Source organism: Papio anubis, chromosome 18 (assembly GCF_008728515.1).
Source record: "Papio anubis isolate 15944 chromosome 18, Panubis1.0, whole genome shotgun sequence".
Classification (NCBI taxonomy): Eukaryota; Metazoa; Chordata; class Mammalia; order Primates; family Cercopithecidae; genus Papio; species Papio anubis.
Window position 1 is genome coordinate 15628417 of NC_044993.1, and position 17636 is coordinate 15646052.

Consider the following 17636-nt stretch of genomic DNA (forward strand, 5'->3'; position numbering starts at 1 on the left):
TGAAAGCAAAATCATCTTCCTAGTCATTAGAGAATATCTGAAACCTGAAAACCAGTAAAATAACAGTATGAGTATGAATTAATAGTTAATTACCATAAGAGCTCTAAGACTTGAGAGTTATTACTCCTAGGGATTGAGAATTGCAAGGGTGTGGTGAGTCAGGGAGCTGCTGTTCATCATTATAAGCTTTATAGTATTACTTCAAACTAGTATCTATATATGTGATAAAAATTAAATTCTAGTGACCGGGCGCAGTGGCTCACGCCTGTAATCCCAGCATTTTGGGAGGCTGAGGCGGGTGCATCCCGAGGTCAGGAGATCGAGACCATTCTGGCTAACACAGCAAAACCCCATCTCACTAAAAATACAAAAAATTAGCAGGGCGTGGTAGCATGCACCTGTAGTCCCAGCTACTCAGGAAACTGAGGCAGGAGAATTGCTTGAACTCGGGAGGCAGAGGTTGTGGTGAGCCGAGATCACGCCACTGCACTCCAGCCTGGGTGACAGAGTGAGACTCTGTCTCAAAAAAAATAATAAAAATCAATTCTAAAAATTAGTCACAAAAAGGTAGTGCCTTTAAGAAAAATACTAAGCTGGTCCTGTATGAGTCAGCAGCCTTGTTGGGTTGGATGGTCAGATGGGAGAACTGAATTTCCCAAAGCTGGGCTGCTTCTCTGGAGAGCCCGTGTCATGGTTTCTCTCTGTGTCCCCATCCAAATCTCATCTCTAATTGTAATCCTCAGGTGTCGAGGGAGGGACCTGTAAGGAAGGGAAAGGAAATCATTGGATCATGGGGGCGATTTCCCCCATGCTTTTCTTGTAATGTGAGTGAGTTCTCACAAGATCTGATGGTTTCATAAAGCACTTTTCCCTGCTCTTGCTCTTGCCGTCTTTTGCCTGCCACCATGTAAGACATGCCTGCTTTGCCTTCCATCATGATTGTAAGTTTCCTGAGGCCTCCCCAGCCATGCGGAACTGTGAGTCAACTAAACCTCTTTCATTTATAAACTGGTGCTAAGGGATTCTGGGGCTGGAGGTTGCAGAAGGCTGCAGGCGGCACCCTGTCTGCCTCTCGTGTTCTCTTGGCTCCTGATTGGATGAGTAGTTGCAGCTGGAGATCTGGAAGCCTGCCTGGAGGAGGAAAGCATGGCCTGGCTAGGCAAACAGGATTTCACATCTGGGATGAGGTGTTGTACCAGGTCATATGAAGAGAGTCTGTGCCTTATTTTAGTACCTGAAGAATACCATTAACCCTTACTCCAAAGAGGATGGGGACCAGGCATTTATAAAGCATTTTGAGAAGAAAAAGTGGAGCCTGGAACAAGCAGTGTGTTGTGAGGTCCAGAGCTCTGGCACTAACTGGTCCTGGAGAGGAGAGCCAGGTCTGCTTTTCCTCGCTTGCTGACACTAGAATTTCTCCCTCCCATGATTCCACTAAGCTTTGACTTAAAAGCTGCCAGGTAGTGGCTGGGTGCAGTGGCTCATGCCTATAATCCTAGCACTTTGGGAGGATGGCTTGAAGCCAGGAGCTCAAGACCAGCCTGAGCAACATAGTGAGACCTTGTCTCTACAAAAAATGAAAAGGGGCCAGGCACGGTGGCTCATGCCTGTAATCCCAGCACTTTGGGAGGCCGAGGCCAGTGGATCACCTGAGGTCAGGAGTTCGAGACCAGCCTGGCCAATATGGTGAAACCTTGTCTCTACTAAAAATACAAAAATTAGCCGGGTGTGGCGGTGCATGCCTGTAATCCCAACTACTCAGAGGGGTTAAGGCAGGAGAAACACATGAACCTGGGAGGCAGAGGTTGCAGTGAGCCGAGATCGCACTACTGCACTCCAGCCTGGGTGACAGAGTAAGACTCCGTCTCAAAATAAATAAATAAATAAAAAAAAATAAAAGATGCTAAAGAGACCTGCAATGTATAAACAAGCATGTACAACCACTGCACATGTGCACCAAGAAGACCACCCAGAACTTGCCTACTAGTAATGCCTCTTCCTACCCCCTTAATAATCACGAAAGACTGCCAAAAAGGGAGCCTCCCTAGCACCAGTCTTTGCTGTCTCATCCTTACGAATGCTATCTCAGGGCGCTGTCTATTCTGTACTTAACTTTTTTTTTTTTTTTTGAGATGGAGTCTTGCTCTGTTGGCCAGGCTGGAGTCCAGTGGTGCGATCTCAGCTCACTGCAACCTCCGCCTCCTGGGTTCAAGCGATACTCCTGCCTCAGCCTCCCAAGTAGCTGGGACTACAGGCGCTCGCCACCATGCCCGGCTAATTTTTGTATTTTTAGTAGAGATGGGGTTTCACCATATTGGCCAGGTGGGTCTCAAACTCCTGACCTTGTGATCCGCCCGCCTCGGCCTCCCAAAGTGCTGGGATTACAGGCGTGAGCCACCGAGCCCAGCCTATACTTTTCAAAATAGTATTTTTTCTTTACAATAAATGACTCTATGCTGCACTTCTTTTGCTGTGTGTCTCTTGTTTAAATTCTTTTAAACCAAGAAGACGAGAACCAAGGCTTCACAATAGCTGTCAACAGGAGGGTCGCTCTACCCAGGAGTCGAGGCTGCAGTGAGCTGTGATTGTGTCACTGCACTCCAGCCTGGGAGACTGAGTCCCTGTTTCAAAAAAAAAAAAAAAAAAAAAAAAAGCTGCCGGGTAAAGGAGAATGTGGAATGTGTCACAAGTATGGGCTCTCCTCTCTGTTTGGATGAGACTCTAGCCAGCCTTCCCCATGTCTGCACCCTTTTCTGTGGCCAACCATCCTGACCACCTTTGCTCTGCAAGGCTGGCAGCAGTTGGTCCCTGTGCAGATGGGCTGGGGAAGACTGGGCACAAAGCTTTCCTGTGAGGCTGCTGAAAGGTTCTAAGCCAGACGATAGGTGCAGAGGTTGGGTGTTCAAACTGGTCACCCATTGGAGATGTTCTGGAGCACAGCAGCAGAGTGGGCCAGCCGGTCTGAGAAGGAAATGAAGCACAAACTTCCAGCTACATGCAGGGCCCGGAAGATGCTGGAAAGCATAGGTCCCATGCTAGCCAAGATCCCCAGGGGCCAGGAGGAGAGCTACTCACATAGGATATGCACACAGGGGCATGTCCTGGGCATGCAAAGATAGCTCCCTGCGATTAGACCATTGCACCAACTCCCAGGCTGCATCCTAGAGGAGGTCTACACTAAGCCCACATAGTTAGTAAACAGACACAAGGAGCTTGGTTAGAAGACGTCGGTGCCAGTGGCACTTGTGGACTCCAGCCCAGCTTTCATCACAAGCAGCTGACCAACACACCTGGACCTGGGTTATCTGCTTCTCGAGCTGAATGTCTCTGGGCCTTCTAGGGTCATTTCATTTTGCTCATCTCCAGTCATCTGCCACAACCTAGAAACCCAAGGGGCTAGGCCATGCGGTTCGTCTTGCGAGAGTAATAAGAAAAGTAGGCTGGGTGCAGTGGCTCACACCTGTAATCCCAGCACTTTCGGAGACCAAGATGGATAGATCACCTGAGGTTGGGAGTTCGAGATCAGCCTGGCCAACATAGTGAAACTCCATCTCTACTAAAAAAAATCAGCCGAGTGTGGTGGCAGGCACCCATAATCCCAGCTACTTGGGAGGCTGAGGCAGGAGTACCACTTGAACCCGGGAGGCATAGGTTGCAGTGAACCGAGATTGCACCATTGCACTCCAGCCTGGGTGACGAGGGAGACTTCATCTCAAAAAAAAATCAAAAAAGCAGCTGTCATGTACGGGAAGATTTTTACAACTGGCCATGTATTTTATATGCAGAGTTGAGTCTCCAAAAAAGGTATGTTGGCCGGGCACGGTGGCTCACGTCTGTAATCCCAGCACTTTGGGAGGCCAAGGTGGGCAGATCATGAGGTCAGGAGAGCGAGACCATCCTGGCTAACATGGTGAAACCCCGTCTCTACTGAAAATACAAAAAATTAGCCAGGTGTGGTGGCGGGTGCCTCTAGCCCCAGCTACTCAGGAGGCTGAGGCAGGAGAATGGCATGAACCCGGGAGGTGGAGCTTGCAGTGAGCCGAGATCGCACCACTACACTCCAGCCTGGGCGACAGAGTGAGACGCCATCTCAAAAAAAAAAAAAAAAGGTTTTTGTCACTGCCCATTTTACAAGCAAGCAAGTGGATGCTGTGCTGGCTAATTTTATGTGTCAACTTCAGTAGGCTTTGGTGCTGAGCTGTTTGGCAAACATCAGCCTAGATATTGTTGTGAAGATACTTTTTGGATGTGATTAACATTTAAGTCAGTAGACTTTGAGTAAAGCAGTAAAGCCCTCCATAATATGGGTGGGCCTCACCCAATCAGTTGAAGACCTTAAGAGAAAAGACTAAAGTTCCTCCAGGAAGAAGGATTTTGGCTTCCAGACTGCCTTCAACTCAAGACGGACAGCAACATCAATTCTTCCCTGAGTTTCCAGCCTGCCCTGCAAATTTCAGACTTGCCGGTCTCCACAATCATGTGAGTCAATTCCTTAAGATTAGTCTTTCTATATAGAGAGAGACTAATTACATCTACTAATTACACCCACATATTACATCTCCTATTGGTTCTGTTTCTCAGGAGGACCTAATAGGCCTAGGAAAGGTAACCTCCCAAGGTCATACACCAAGAACAGAGAGTGGAGGAAAAAGGCACGTTACTGTTCTCGAGGCTGCACCAAAGGAGCCTCAGTCTCAGTCCCCCTGTGCCACTGAGACCACGCTAGGTGATCAGCCTTGGGAGGGAGACTTGCGTAGCCTTACTCGGTTGCTAATGGGTCTCTCCGCACGAGAGCCTGTGTGAACCCAGGACGCTCAAATCATGCGCTACAGCGCCACCTACTGGCCCGGGAATGTGGACCAAAGCAGTAAAGGAATCGTATCTGATAGGTGAGCAACTACATCGTCCTATTGTAAAGTTGGCAAACAATCATTTAAATTTTTTATTTTTATTTTTATTTTTATTTATGGGATGGAGTCTCACTCTGTTGCCCAGGCTGGAGTGCAGTAGCGCGATCTTGGCTCACTGCAACCTCCGCCTCCCAGGTTCAAGCGATTCTCCGGCCTCAGCCTCCTGAGCAGCTGAGATTACAGGCGCACGCCACCATGCCTGACTGATTTTTGTATTTTTAGTAGAGACGGGGTTTCACCATATTGGCCAGGCTGGTCTCGAACTTCTGACCTCAGATGATCTACCCACCTTGGCATCCCAATGTGCTGGGTTTACAGGTATGAGCCACCACACCTGGCCTAAACATTTCAAAACATTAAAAATTCTTCCTTTTTTTTTTTTTTTTGAGACGGAGTCTAACTCTGTCGCCCAGGCTGGAGTGCAGTGGCGCGATCTTGGCTCATTGCAATCTCTGCCTCCTGGGCTTAAGCGGTTCTCCTGCCTTAACGTCCCCAGTAGCTGGGCCTGCAGGCATGTACCACCACACCTGGCTAATTTTTGCATTTTTAGTAGAGAAGGGGTTTTGTCATGTAGGCCAGGCTGGTGTCGAACTCCTGACCTCAGGTGATCCACCAGCCTCGGCCTCCCAAAGGGTTGGGATTACAGGTGTGAGCCACAGTGCGTGGCCCAAAATCTTTAAATTTTAAAGCACATTTTAAAGATTTTGCTCCCCACTTTTCCCCATTCATTTAATCATCTGTTAAACACCAGGCACAATGTGAGGTGTTGGAGTTTCGAGTCCTCAGAGGAATTTATAGAACCAGCAGGGCAGAGAACCAAATAAAGACATATCAGAAACAGGCGTGTGGGGACCCCAGAAGGGGCCATTCTCTTGGAAAGAAAGGCTCCGCTGCAGTATGTTGGTGGTCTTGGGCTGGGCTTTTGAAAGACAGGAGGGCTCTGTCAGGACCACTTGGGGGAGTGGGGGTTCATGTGATCCTCAATCCTTGTGACTTTCCACAAGCACAGGGGACGGCTGCCAGGAGGCATTTTAGTAAGCAAAAGATGGGAGTGGGAAACCTCTCAGTGTGACTGGAGAGCAGGATTCGAGGTGAGATCCAGCTGTGGACGGGGAGCATGCACCCAGCTGCAGGCCCCGCATCACACGCAGCATGGGCCGGAGCCCTGGGGCAGTGCAGCCTGGCACACCCTGGAGACCCTGGCTGGCCAGGCTAAGGACTTGGAGCTTTGTCTCATGACAAAGGGGAGTCCCTCAAAGGTTTCAAGGCAGTGAGTAAAGTGACCTCCCATATTTTACAAAGACAACTCTGCAGAGGGAGGACAGGAGGACATGAGAAGCAGGAAAATCAATAAGAGATTGTTCTCAGGCCGGGTGCTGTGGGTCACGCCTGTAATCCCAACACTTTGAGAAGCCGAGGCGGGCAGATCACAAGGTTAGGAGTTCGAGACCAGCCTGACCAATATGGTGAAACCCAGTCTCTACTAAACATACAAAAATTAGCCGAGCGTGGTGGTGCATCCCAGCTACTCGGGAGGCTGAGGCAGGAGAATCAGTTGAACCCGGGAGGTGGAGGTTGCAGTGAGCCAAGATCGCACCACTGCACTCCAGCCTGGGCGACAGACTGAGACTCTGTCTCAAAAAAAAAAAGATTGTTCTCTAAGTCAGGGCTGACAGCTCTCTCAACCACAGCAGCGGTGGTGGGACAGAGAGGTCCGAACAGAGAGGCACTGAGGAGACAGACCCTTTGAGGCTGGGTGATAAGCAGGAGGCGGAGGGAGAGGCGAGTGGGGAGACCAGGTGAGTCCCAGGTTTCTGCTGTGGCTGACCATTCCTAGAACTGGAGTAGAAGGGGCTGACTTAGAAGGCAGGACGAAGAGATTGTTGTAGATGTGAGCCTACAGGATTCCCAAATGTAGCTGCTCCAGAATTAGTTGGATAAGCAGAATAAGACCACGGACTTGCAAGACGGCAGTGAGTGAAGATTTTCTTAAGAAGGCAGAGGCCCTGATTTCACCATTCTTAGATAAATTGCACTATCAGAGAGCCTTTATTTGAGCTGCAAAAAAAGGCTACCTAGTAAACCAGCCCAAAATTCAGTGCCTTGCCATGCTCATGAGACTACAGGTGACTATGGTCTGGCTGGACAGCTGTGTTTCAGGCTGAGGGTCAGCAGGCTTGGCTTCAGGTTGAGTTCAGGTCTGTTTCAAGTATCTTTCACCTTCCATAATCCAACAACTACTCAGGGCATAAACTTGTGAGGAGGGCTGATGACATGCTCAACACCTCTTAAGGCCAGTCTCCAGATCTGCACACTATGGCTTCTACCACCTTAAAAAATAAGTTTGGTTGGCCAGGCGCAGTGGCTCACACCTGTAATCCCAGCATGTTGGGAGGCTGAGGCAGGCGGAACATGAAGTCAAGAGATCAAGACCATACTGGCCAACATGGTGAAACCTCAACTCAACTAAAAAAATATATATATATAAAATATATATATACACAAAAATTAGCTGGGTGTGGTGGCGTGCTCCTGTAATACCAGCTACATGAGAGGCTGAAGCAGAAGAATTGCTTGAACCCAGGAGGCATAGGTTGTAGTGAGCCGAGATTGTACCACTGCACTCCAGCCTAGTGACAGAGCAAGACTCTGTCTCAAAGTAATAATAATAATAATAATAATAATAATAATAATGTTTTAAGCCAACCAACATCAGTGGGACAGGAATCGTACTCCCCCCATTTCGTCCACTGCAAGGTCACATGGCAATAGGGAATGAGGAATTGAAAACAACATCCAATCTACCATAGCTAGTTGCATTCCTTCCTGTTACACTGCCTGTCTTTTCTGTCTCTGTGTCCAGCCATTACATCACCCAGTCTCAGATGCCTTCCTGGCCACCTGTCCTATGGCATAGTGCAAAGATCATTGGATTCAGATATTCGACATGGGAAGAGCTCCATTTCTGGTCCTTCCTCCTAGGTGTGTGATCTTGTAAAAGTCATGTTACATCTGTGTCTATTCCATCTGCTAAAACTTACCTCATGAGATTGCCAGAAAGATTACGTGAGCTGACACAGAAGGAAAAATTTTGTCCTCTGTATTTTCATTAAGACCCAGTGCAAGCCTTCCCTCTTAAAAAAGCTTTAAATAAATACCATTTCTCCCCAGGACTCTTAGTTGACATCCAGTGGCTTCTAGATATAAGAGAAGTTCCTAGCTGGGTGCGGCGGCTCACACCTATAATCCCAGCACTTTGGAAGGCCGATGTGGGAAGATCATGAGATCAAGAGATCGAGACCATCCTGGCCAACATGGTGAAACCCCTTCTCTACTAAAAATACAAAAATTAGCTGGGCGTGGTGGCATGCTACTGTAGTCCCAGCTACTCGGGAGGCTGAGACAGGAGAATCGCTTGAACCCGGGAGGCAGAGGTTGCAGAGAGCCGATATCACACCACTGCACTCTGGCTTGGGCAACAGAGTGAGACTTCCTCTCAAAAAAAAAAAAAAAAAAAAAAGACAGAGAAATTCCTGGAGAATTCTTTTTTCAAAACTTAAATTTGGCCAGGTACAGTGGCTCACACCTGTAATCCCAGTACTTTGGGAGGCTGAAGTAGGTGGATCACATGAGGCCAGGAGTTTGAGACCAGCCTTACCAACATGGCGAAACCCCATCCCTGGGCCGGGCGCGGTGGCTCACGCCTGTAATCCCTGCACTTTGGGAGGCTGAGGCGGGCGGATCACGAGGTCAGGAGATCGAGACCATCCTGGCTAACATGGTGAAACCCCCGTCTCTACTAAAATACAAAAAATTAGCCAGGCGCGGTGGCGGGCGCCTGTAGTCCCAGCTACTCGGGAGGCTGAGGCAGGAGAATGGCGCGAACCCGGGAGGCGGAGCTTGCAGTGAGCTGAGATGGTGCCACTGCACTCCAGCCTGGGCGACAGAGTGAAGACTCCGCCTCAAAAAAAAAAAAAAAAAGAAAAGAAACCCCATCCCTACTAAAATACAAAAATTACCTGAGCTAGGTGGCGCACACCTGTACTCCTCACTATTTGGGAGGCTGAGATATGAGAATTGCTTGAGCCTGGGAGGTGGAAGTTGCAGTGGGCAAAGATTGTGCCACTGCACTCCAGACTGGGTGACAGAGCAAGACTGTCTCTCAAAAAAACAAACAAAAAAAAAAACAAAAAAAACCCTTTTATTTTTAGAGACAGGGTCTTGCTCTGTTACCCAGGCTGGAGCACAGTGGTGTAATCATAGCTTCCTGTAACTTCTAATTCCCAGGTTCAAGTAATCCTCCTGCCTCAGCCTCCTGAGTAGCACCTGCACCACTATACCAACTTATTCTTTTTTTTTTTTTTTTTTTTTTTTATTGGGTGCTCCCTTTTTCGCCCAGGCTGGAGTACAGTGGTGCAATCTTGGCTCACTGCAAGCTCCACCTCCCAGGTTCATGCCATTCTCCTGCCTCAGCCTCCCAAGTAGCTGAGAATACAGGCGCCCGCCACCACACCCGGCTAATTTTTTGTATTTTTAGTAAAGAAGAAGTTTCACTGTGTTAGCCAGGATGGTCTCGATCTCCTGACATGATCCTCCCACCTCAGCCTCCCAAAGTGCTGGGATTACAGGCATGAGCCACCACGCCCAGCCCTATTCTTTTTTTTTTATTTTGTAGAAATGGGGTCTCACTGTGTTGCCCAGTCTGGTCTCAAACTCTTGGCTTCAAGTTATCCTCCCACCTCATCCTCCCAAAGTGCTGGGATTACAGGTATGAGTCACCACACCCGGCCCTGGGGAAAATTCTTTAGAAATACTGAGTCTATCCTCCAGCCCTGCTGCTCTCAATTTACTCAGTGGGTATTGTTTCAGATTTCCCCCGTGATCCTAATGTACCGGTCTCTACATTACTTTGCTCTTACTTGAATAGGTCACTATTTCATGCATTAAAGACTTGGATGGGAGTCCTCATTTTTATTTTCTGCAACTTGAGAATGTACTTTTCTAAGCCTCACTTTCCTCATTGGTGAAGCAGGAATTTTCTCATGTCTACAGTTTCAGGGACGTTTCAATGAGATAACACAGTTAGGGCATTTGCCACAGTGCCTGGCAAGGCAGCTGGTTTTACTATTACTCTGTCTTATATGGACTTTGTGAAATAGCTCCAGCACAGGACTGAGTCCATCACAGCTGATTTACTGCAGAAATGCACTTTGACTTGTGGATGGAAGTTGGTGTACTGATTGTGCTGGGCGCGGTGGCTCACACCTGTAATCCCAGCACTTTGGGAGGCCGAGGTGGGTGGATCACGAGGTCAGGAGATCAAGACCATCCTGGCTAACACAGTGAAACCCCATCTGTATTAAAAATACAAAAAATTAGCCAGGCGTGGTGGCGGGTGCCTGTAGTCCCACCTACTCGGGAGGCTGAGGCAGGAGAATGGTGTGAACCCGGGAGGCGGAGCTTGCAGTGAGCCGAGATCGCGCCGCCACTGCACTCCAGTCTGGGTGACAAAGCAAGACTCTGTCTCAAAAAAAAAAAAAAAAGTACTCATTGCTACTCACAACATTCTTCTCTTCCCATGGTGTGAATGAGAATATATGCACATCCGTGCTTTCCACACAAACACAGGCTCTCAAGCACACGAGAAGCACGCGAGGTGTCAGGACCTTTCTATGAAGTTGGTTGTAGGCAGATGTCCAGTCTAGTGACAGCGAGAGGAACTTCAGAGGGAGGAGGGAGGCCTTCCCCACAGCCATGAGGGTGCTGCAGGGAGGTAAGATAAATGCCTGCATCTTAACGACCTCAGATCCAAATTCATTCTTACACTGTGGTAACATAGGTATGTCAAATGTTTGTCTGTACACTGTTTATCCTGTGTGGCAGCAAATACATTTACCAGGTCACTGCAGATGAAGATTTCACAAGAGGAGTTAACAAGCGCAGTTTAAAACGTCTGTTTAGGGCAGGACATGGTGGCTCATGCCTCTAATCCTAGCACAATGGGAGGCCAAGGCAGGTGGATCTCTTGAGCTCAGGAGTTCAATGCCAGCCTGAGCAACATAGCAAAACCCCATCTCTACCAAAAAATACAAAAGTTAGTTGGGGGTGGTGGCAGACACCTGAGGTCTCAGCTACTCGGGAGGCTAAGGTGGGAGAATTGCTAGAGCCCAGGAAGTTGAGGCTGCAGTGAGCTGTGACTGCACCACTGCACTCCAGCCTAGATGACAGAGTGAGACCTAATCTCAAAAAATAAAAATAGTCTGGACGCGGTGGCTCACGCCTGTAATCCCAGCACTTTGGGAGGCCGAGGCAGGCAGATCACAAGGTCAGGAGTTTGAGACCAGCCTGGCCAATGTAGTGAAACTCTGTCTCTACTAAAAATACAAAAATTAGCCGGGCGTGGTGGCACACGCCTATAGTCCCAGCTACTGAGGAGGCTGAGGTAGGAGAATAGCTTGAACCTGGGAGGCAGAGGTTGCAGTGAACCGAGACCACACCATCGCACTCCAGCCTGGGCAACAGAGTGAGACTCCATCTAAAAAAATAATAATAAAATAAAAACACTCAACCCCCTTGCATCAGTGGTTGTAAGAACCTACTAAGGATAAGACCCATCACTGACAATGAAACGGGTCTTAGGACTTATTATTATTATTTTTTTTCTGAGACAGTCTTGCTCTGTCACCCAGGCTAGAGTGCAGTGGCACAATCTTGGCTCACTGCAACCTCCGCCTCCTGGGTTCAAGCAATTCTCCTTTCTCAGCCTCCCAAGTAGCTGGGATTATAGGCATGTGCCACCATGCCCAGCTGATTTTTGTATGTTTAGTAGAGATGGGGTTTCACCATATTGATCAGGCTGGTCTCAAACTTCTGACCTCAGGTGATCCACCTACCTTGGCTTCCCGAAGTGCTGGGATTACAGGCATGAGCCACGGCACCCACCAGACTTAGCATTTTGAAGTGGAGGCCGATCATGGTGATGGAGAAGGAAATCAGGGACAGATCTATACCATTTGTTTGCTACTTATTGCATGTAAACAGAATGAAATCAATACATTAAGTATTTAACTTCATTTCATCCACCATCTCCTGTAGACAACCAAGTGTCTCCCAAATTCATGTGCCTGGAAATGGCTTGAACCAAATGGTTCATGAGGAAAACCTATGATCTTTTTCATGAAATTGCCACATCTGGGCATCAGGAAAGCCTTCCCAGAGAATGTCTCACATCGGTCAGGATTTTCTCCTTTTTTAGACAGGTGGGTGTCCCCAAGCATTCAATCCTAGCTAAAATATGGAAGTATTTATCTAGCACAGGAGCCTATGGCATAGTTTCAGTCTGCTCTCTTGCAGACCTCATCTGGGTTGTCTTTGTATGAGTTGACTGGCCAGTAAATGGGGTATAAACTATGTAGGCTGTGGCCTGGCCTTGTGACAGAGGGGTCCCTGGAACTTGACTGCCACTCCCTAAGAGCAGAAACCCCATTTTTCTTGTACACTGCTGGATCCTATCATCCTGCACAGTGCCGGGCTATACTGGTGGCCAGCAATAAAACGCAAGATTGGGGCAGGCACAGTGGCTCACGCCTGTAATCCCAGGACTTTGGGAGGCTGAGATGGAAGGATCACTTGAGGCCAGGAGTTCAGGACCAGCCTGGGCAACATAGTTGAGTCTATCTCTACAAAAAAAATTATTTAGAAAATTAATAAAACACAAGATGATTAGTTTGTGTGGTGAGACAGTATTGAATCCAACAAACGGGAACTGGATAGTGTCTTCCAAGATGCAATGGTGACTGCACCATGAGCCCCTTATCCATATCATATTTAGTGGATGAGGTGCCAGGCACTGTTCTGGGTGCTAAGAATAAAGCTGTGCATAAGACTAAGGTTCTGTCGACAGAGACCGTGTTACACCAGTGGAAAAGACAGTCATCAAACTTATGTCCTTGAGACAGTGATGAGTTCTAGAAGGAAAGAAAAGACTGATGTGACGGTGAGGAAGGGGTGAGTGGAGACTTCTCTGAGGCTTCAGTGATTCCTCTTCCTCTGAGCTGAGCCAAGCTGAGAAACTGGGAGGAGTAAGATAGGGCCGGGAACTCAGGTCCGTTAGTCCGTCCTCCGAGGTGGGGCGGGACAGCAGAATGGATTTCCGATCTGCTCTGTGAAAGCCTCGCCCAAGAAAGCCCGGAGCCACTTCCAAGAGCCGCGCTCCCACGGGGGTGAGAAGCGTTTTTCCCCGAGACTGCTTGTGGCTTAGGACTGGGGACCCACTGGATTTGGAGTAAGCCCTGGCACAGGCCTCGAGCGAAGAAAGAACTCCCGCGCTCCCCACCCTCCACAGGATCTGCGGTCATCTCAGACGTTCCGGTTCCACGTGCAGAAACCCCGCCGGTCCAAGGCCCGGGTTCCAAAACGGCCCTAAGAGTCAAAGTTTCCATAGCTCGCCTCTGAGGCTGGCAAAGAGGCCCTGGGGCCGGTGCCTCCCGAGACCCAAACAAGTTCACGTGGCAGGGGCGGGGCTCCGCGAGGGCGTCACGGCGTGCTCGTGCGCGGCTGAGGTCACGCGCTAGGCGTACCCTTGCCCAGGGGCCGTAAAGCGCGGAAGGTCGCGGTCTCGGCTTCCCCGGAACTTTTTGCTCGCTTCGCCCCGCCCCCTTTCCATCCCCGAACCCCGCTTTCCGGCCCGCGGCGACCCCCGGCAACCGTTGTGGCAGCCGCCTTGCTCCCGCCGGGTTGTAGCTGAGCGCGGAGCCCGTGGGGGCCCGTGAGGTAAGGAGATAGCTGCGGGGCCACTCTGGCCTCCCCGTCCGCGCGGGCCTGAGCGCCCCGGGACCCCTGGGTTCCCCTCTTTCTCCTTTGGTTTCGCCCGGGGGTGGTCTCCGCAAGCCCCCGCTTCCAGTCGTTTCCGCCTGGCCTCGCGAAGGCGCTTCCAGGCGCCAGTACTTGGTCCCCGGAATGTTGTCCGCTCGTGTCCTCGGCTACCTCTGGGCCTGCGCACCGCTCCTCCAGGCGCCTGCACCTCAGCCCCGATGCCAGGGCGGGCGGGGTGACCTCGGGCTCCCCCCTCTCGGGCTTGCACACCCCTGCGGCGCAGAGCCAACTCCAGCTCGCCTAGCCCGGTCGCATCCCTGCAGGTGGAACTGTTTTCCCGCGTTGAGACGTGCGGTCCGCTTGTGCTTTATAACTAGTAAGACTGCTGCAGAGTCCTGAGGAAGAAGTCACCTAGAAAAGCCTGGGCCAAGGCAGTGAGCTTCCTTCTTAATGTTTGACCTTTGGGGGCCGATGTGTGATACCTCGAATTTGAAACAAGAATCTCCAAGCCCGTGTCTCGCATGCATATAAACATGATATACGGGGTTGGGGGCTGGTGGTGGAGGAGGAGCCTGCCCGGCGGGTATGCTTTTCCAGTGACAGGGACTTGTGTTAATTTCTTTTTTATTTTTTTCTGAGACGGAGTCTCTTTCGCCCAGGCTGGAGTGCAGTGGCGCGATCTCGGCTCACTGCAACCTCCGCCTCCTGGATTCAAGCAATTCTCCTGCCTCAGCCTCCCAAGTAGCTGGGATTACAGGTGCGCGCCACCTCGTCCGGCTAATGTTTGTATTTTTAGTAGAGACGGGGGTTTCACTATGTTGGCCAGGCTGGTCTCGAACTCCTGACCTCGTGATTCGCCCGCCTCAGCCTCCCAAAGTGCTGGGATCACAAGCATGAGCCACCGCGCCCGGCCAACTTGTGTTCATTTCTTAAACTCGCGTGATCGCCTGGTGTACTTGTTGAAAAATACAGCTCCCTGGAGTGGCAGGATCAGACTCTGCAGAGGTGGACCCTGGGAATCTGTCGTTTTTAAACAAGTGTCCCAGGTGGTTCTTTTGCTGAGGCAAGTGTGGAAAATGTTGTGTGAACCCACCCATGCTCATCCAGTCTTCCTTGTGACCGGCGGTCCACTGTGTGCAACGCCGAAGCCATACAGAGGGACACCTCGAAGTTAGAACTAGCACCTTGGTCTTGTTGGAATAAGCAGATCTCAGTAGAGCCAGCCGCAGTCTTACGGTTGTTTAGCAGAAGTTATTCTTCTTAGCAGAGAATATTATACGGTCATTTTCCAGAACCTTAAAAAATGTATGATTTGTTCTTTTTTTTTTTTTTTTTTTTTTTTTGAGACGGAGTCTCGCTCTGTAGCCCGGGCTGGAGTGCAGTGGCCGGATCTCGGCTCACTGCAAGCTCCGCCTCCCGGATTTACGCGATTCTCCTGCCTCAGCCTCCCGAGTAGCTGGGACTACAGGCGCCCGCCACCTCGCCCCACTAGTTTTTTGTATTTTTTAGTAGAGACGGGATTTCACCGCGTTAGCCAGGATGGCCTCGATCTCCTGACCTCGTGATCCGCCCGTCTCGGCCTCCTAAAGTGCTAGGATTACAGGCTTGAGCCACCGCGCCCGGCCTATGATTTGTTTTAAACCAGATGATGTGCTTCATTTCTGTCTTTGACGTCTTCAGTTTCTTCTCCCGTGGCTTTACCTCCTTTGCTATCAAGCTTTGCTTTGGTTTTGCGCCAACCCTATAGGCTTAGGTTTGACAGCAAAAGTGCTAGACTCTGGTGCCTTCCTTTCCTTCGTTGTCTTAAGCCCTTCTTTTCCTCTGCCCTCATGCCCTCACCACTTCACTCTTTTGAAGGTCGTAATGAACACAAGGTCAGAAATCCCTTTTTTGGCGCCAAGCTCCCTGGGCTTTTATTGAGAAGAAGTGTCACTGTGTTGCCCAGGCTGGAGTGCAGTGGTGCGACTGTGCCCACTGCAGCCTCCACATCCCTGGTTGAAGCAGTGCTCCTGTCTCAGCCTCCTGAGTAGCTGGGACTACAGGTGCAAGCCACGACACCCGGCTAATTTTTGTGTTTTTAGTTAGAGATGGGGTTTCACCATGCTGATCAGGCTGGTCTCGAACTCCTGACCTCAAGTGATCCACCTGCCTTGGCCTCCCAAAGTGGTGGGATTACAGGCGTGAGCCACTGCGCCTGGCCTTTTTTTGTTTTAAGACAGTCTCACTCTGTCACCCAGGCAGGAGTGCAGTAGCGTAATCTCGGCTCACTGCAACCTCTGTCTCCCAGGCTCAGGCGATCCTCCTACCTCAGGAGTTCAGGACCAGCCTGGGCAACATAGTGAGCCTATCTCCACAAAACAAAAATATTTTAAAAATTAATAAAACACGGGCCGGGCACGGTGGCTCAAGCCTGTAATCCCAGCACTTTGGGAGGCCGAGACGGGCGGATCACAAGGTCAGGAGATCGAGACCATCCTGGTTAATATGGTGAAACTCCGTCTCTACTAAAAAGTACAAAAAAAAAAACTAGCCGGGCAAGGTGGCGGGCGCCTGTAGTCCCAGCTACTTGGGAGGCTGAGGCAGGAGAATGGCGTGAATCCGGGAGGCAGAGCTTGTAGTGAGCTGAGATCTGGCCACTGCACTCCAGCCTGGGCGATAGAGCGAAACTCCGTCTCAAAAAAAAAAAAATAAAATAAAATTAATAAAACACGAGATTGGCTTATGTGGTGAGACAGTATTGAATCCAACAAAAGGGAACTGGATAGTCTGGCCCAAGATGCAATGGTGGCCGCACCATGAGTACCTGGGACCACAGGCACCCGCCACCACACCCAGCTATTTTTTTGTATTTTTGGTAGAGACGGGGTTTCACCATGTTTGCCAGGCTGGTCTCCAACTTCCAACCTCAAATGATTCACCCGCCTCGGCCTCCCAAAGTGCTGGGATTACAGGTGTGAGACACTGTGCCCAGCCTGAAGTTTTTTTAAATTCCACCTTAAAACTCATCTGTTAACTGTGTTTGTTCTGCCACCTTTGCAGTTCCCTTTTTCCTGTTAGGGGGATGTGCCTAATAGTTCAGTCCTCACAGCTGTCCTTTCCTTACCATGTGCTTTCATTTGAAAGGTAGCGTGGAGTCATGATTAAATAGCAGGCCACTAGTGCCAAATTGACAGGGTTCTGCTGCTCAACAATTTGGTAGGACCTTGGGTGAGTGACTTTCACTTACCTGTACAAGTGTAGAGTGCTAATATCTACCTCATAAGGTTGTGAGGATTAAATTAGTTATATACATAGGCAGTATCTGGTGCATTGTAACTACTTATACAAATATTAGCTTTAAAAATAATTCTTGGCCAGTCATAGTGGCTCACACCTGTAATCCCAGCACTTTGGGTGGCCATGGTGGGTGGATCACCTGAGGTCAGGAGTTCGAGACCAGCCTGGCCAACATGGCGAAACTCCATCTCTACTAAAAATACAAAAAATTAGTTGGGCACAGTGGCAGGCACCTGTAATCCCAGTTACTCAGGAAGCTTAGGCAGGAGAAGCACTTGAACCTGGGAGGTAGAGGTTGCAGTGAACCGAGATCACACCACTGTACTTCAGCCTGGGTGACAGAGTTGAGACTCTGTCTCACAATAAATAAAAATAAAAATAATTTTCTCGGGTATTTAGATATCTCCTCAAATCTAGGGACCTACCCTTGATTTTCCCCCCATCTTTGTTCTCTGTTCTCATTCATGCATCAACATGTATTTCCTAGATACCTATGCTGAATGCTAGGAAAATTGAGCAATTTATAAGGTTTCTGCTCTTAGTTCCATTATAATAAGGAAATAATACGCCAGGTGTGGTGGCTCAGCCTGTAATTCCAACCTGTAAATCCCGCTTTGGGAGATCAAGGCGGGCAGA

At 49.5% G+C, this 17636-nt stretch overlaps 1 protein-coding gene across 2 annotated transcripts in view; it reads left to right on the forward strand.

The window, feature by feature from the left end:
* The first annotated feature begins 13106 nt into the window (after positions 1 to 13106).
* The window catches only part of PDPR (pyruvate dehydrogenase phosphatase regulatory subunit), a 47764-nt gene continuing 43234 nt past the window's right edge, over positions 13107 to 17636 (forward strand). The window contains exon 1 of one of the 2 annotated variants that reach the window (XM_009198688.3): positions 13107 to 13682. The gene's annotated coding sequence lies outside the window, so the exon portion shown is untranslated. The remainder of the gene's footprint in view (positions 13683 to 17636) is intronic. The other variant, XM_017954474.3, reaches the window with a different exon arrangement.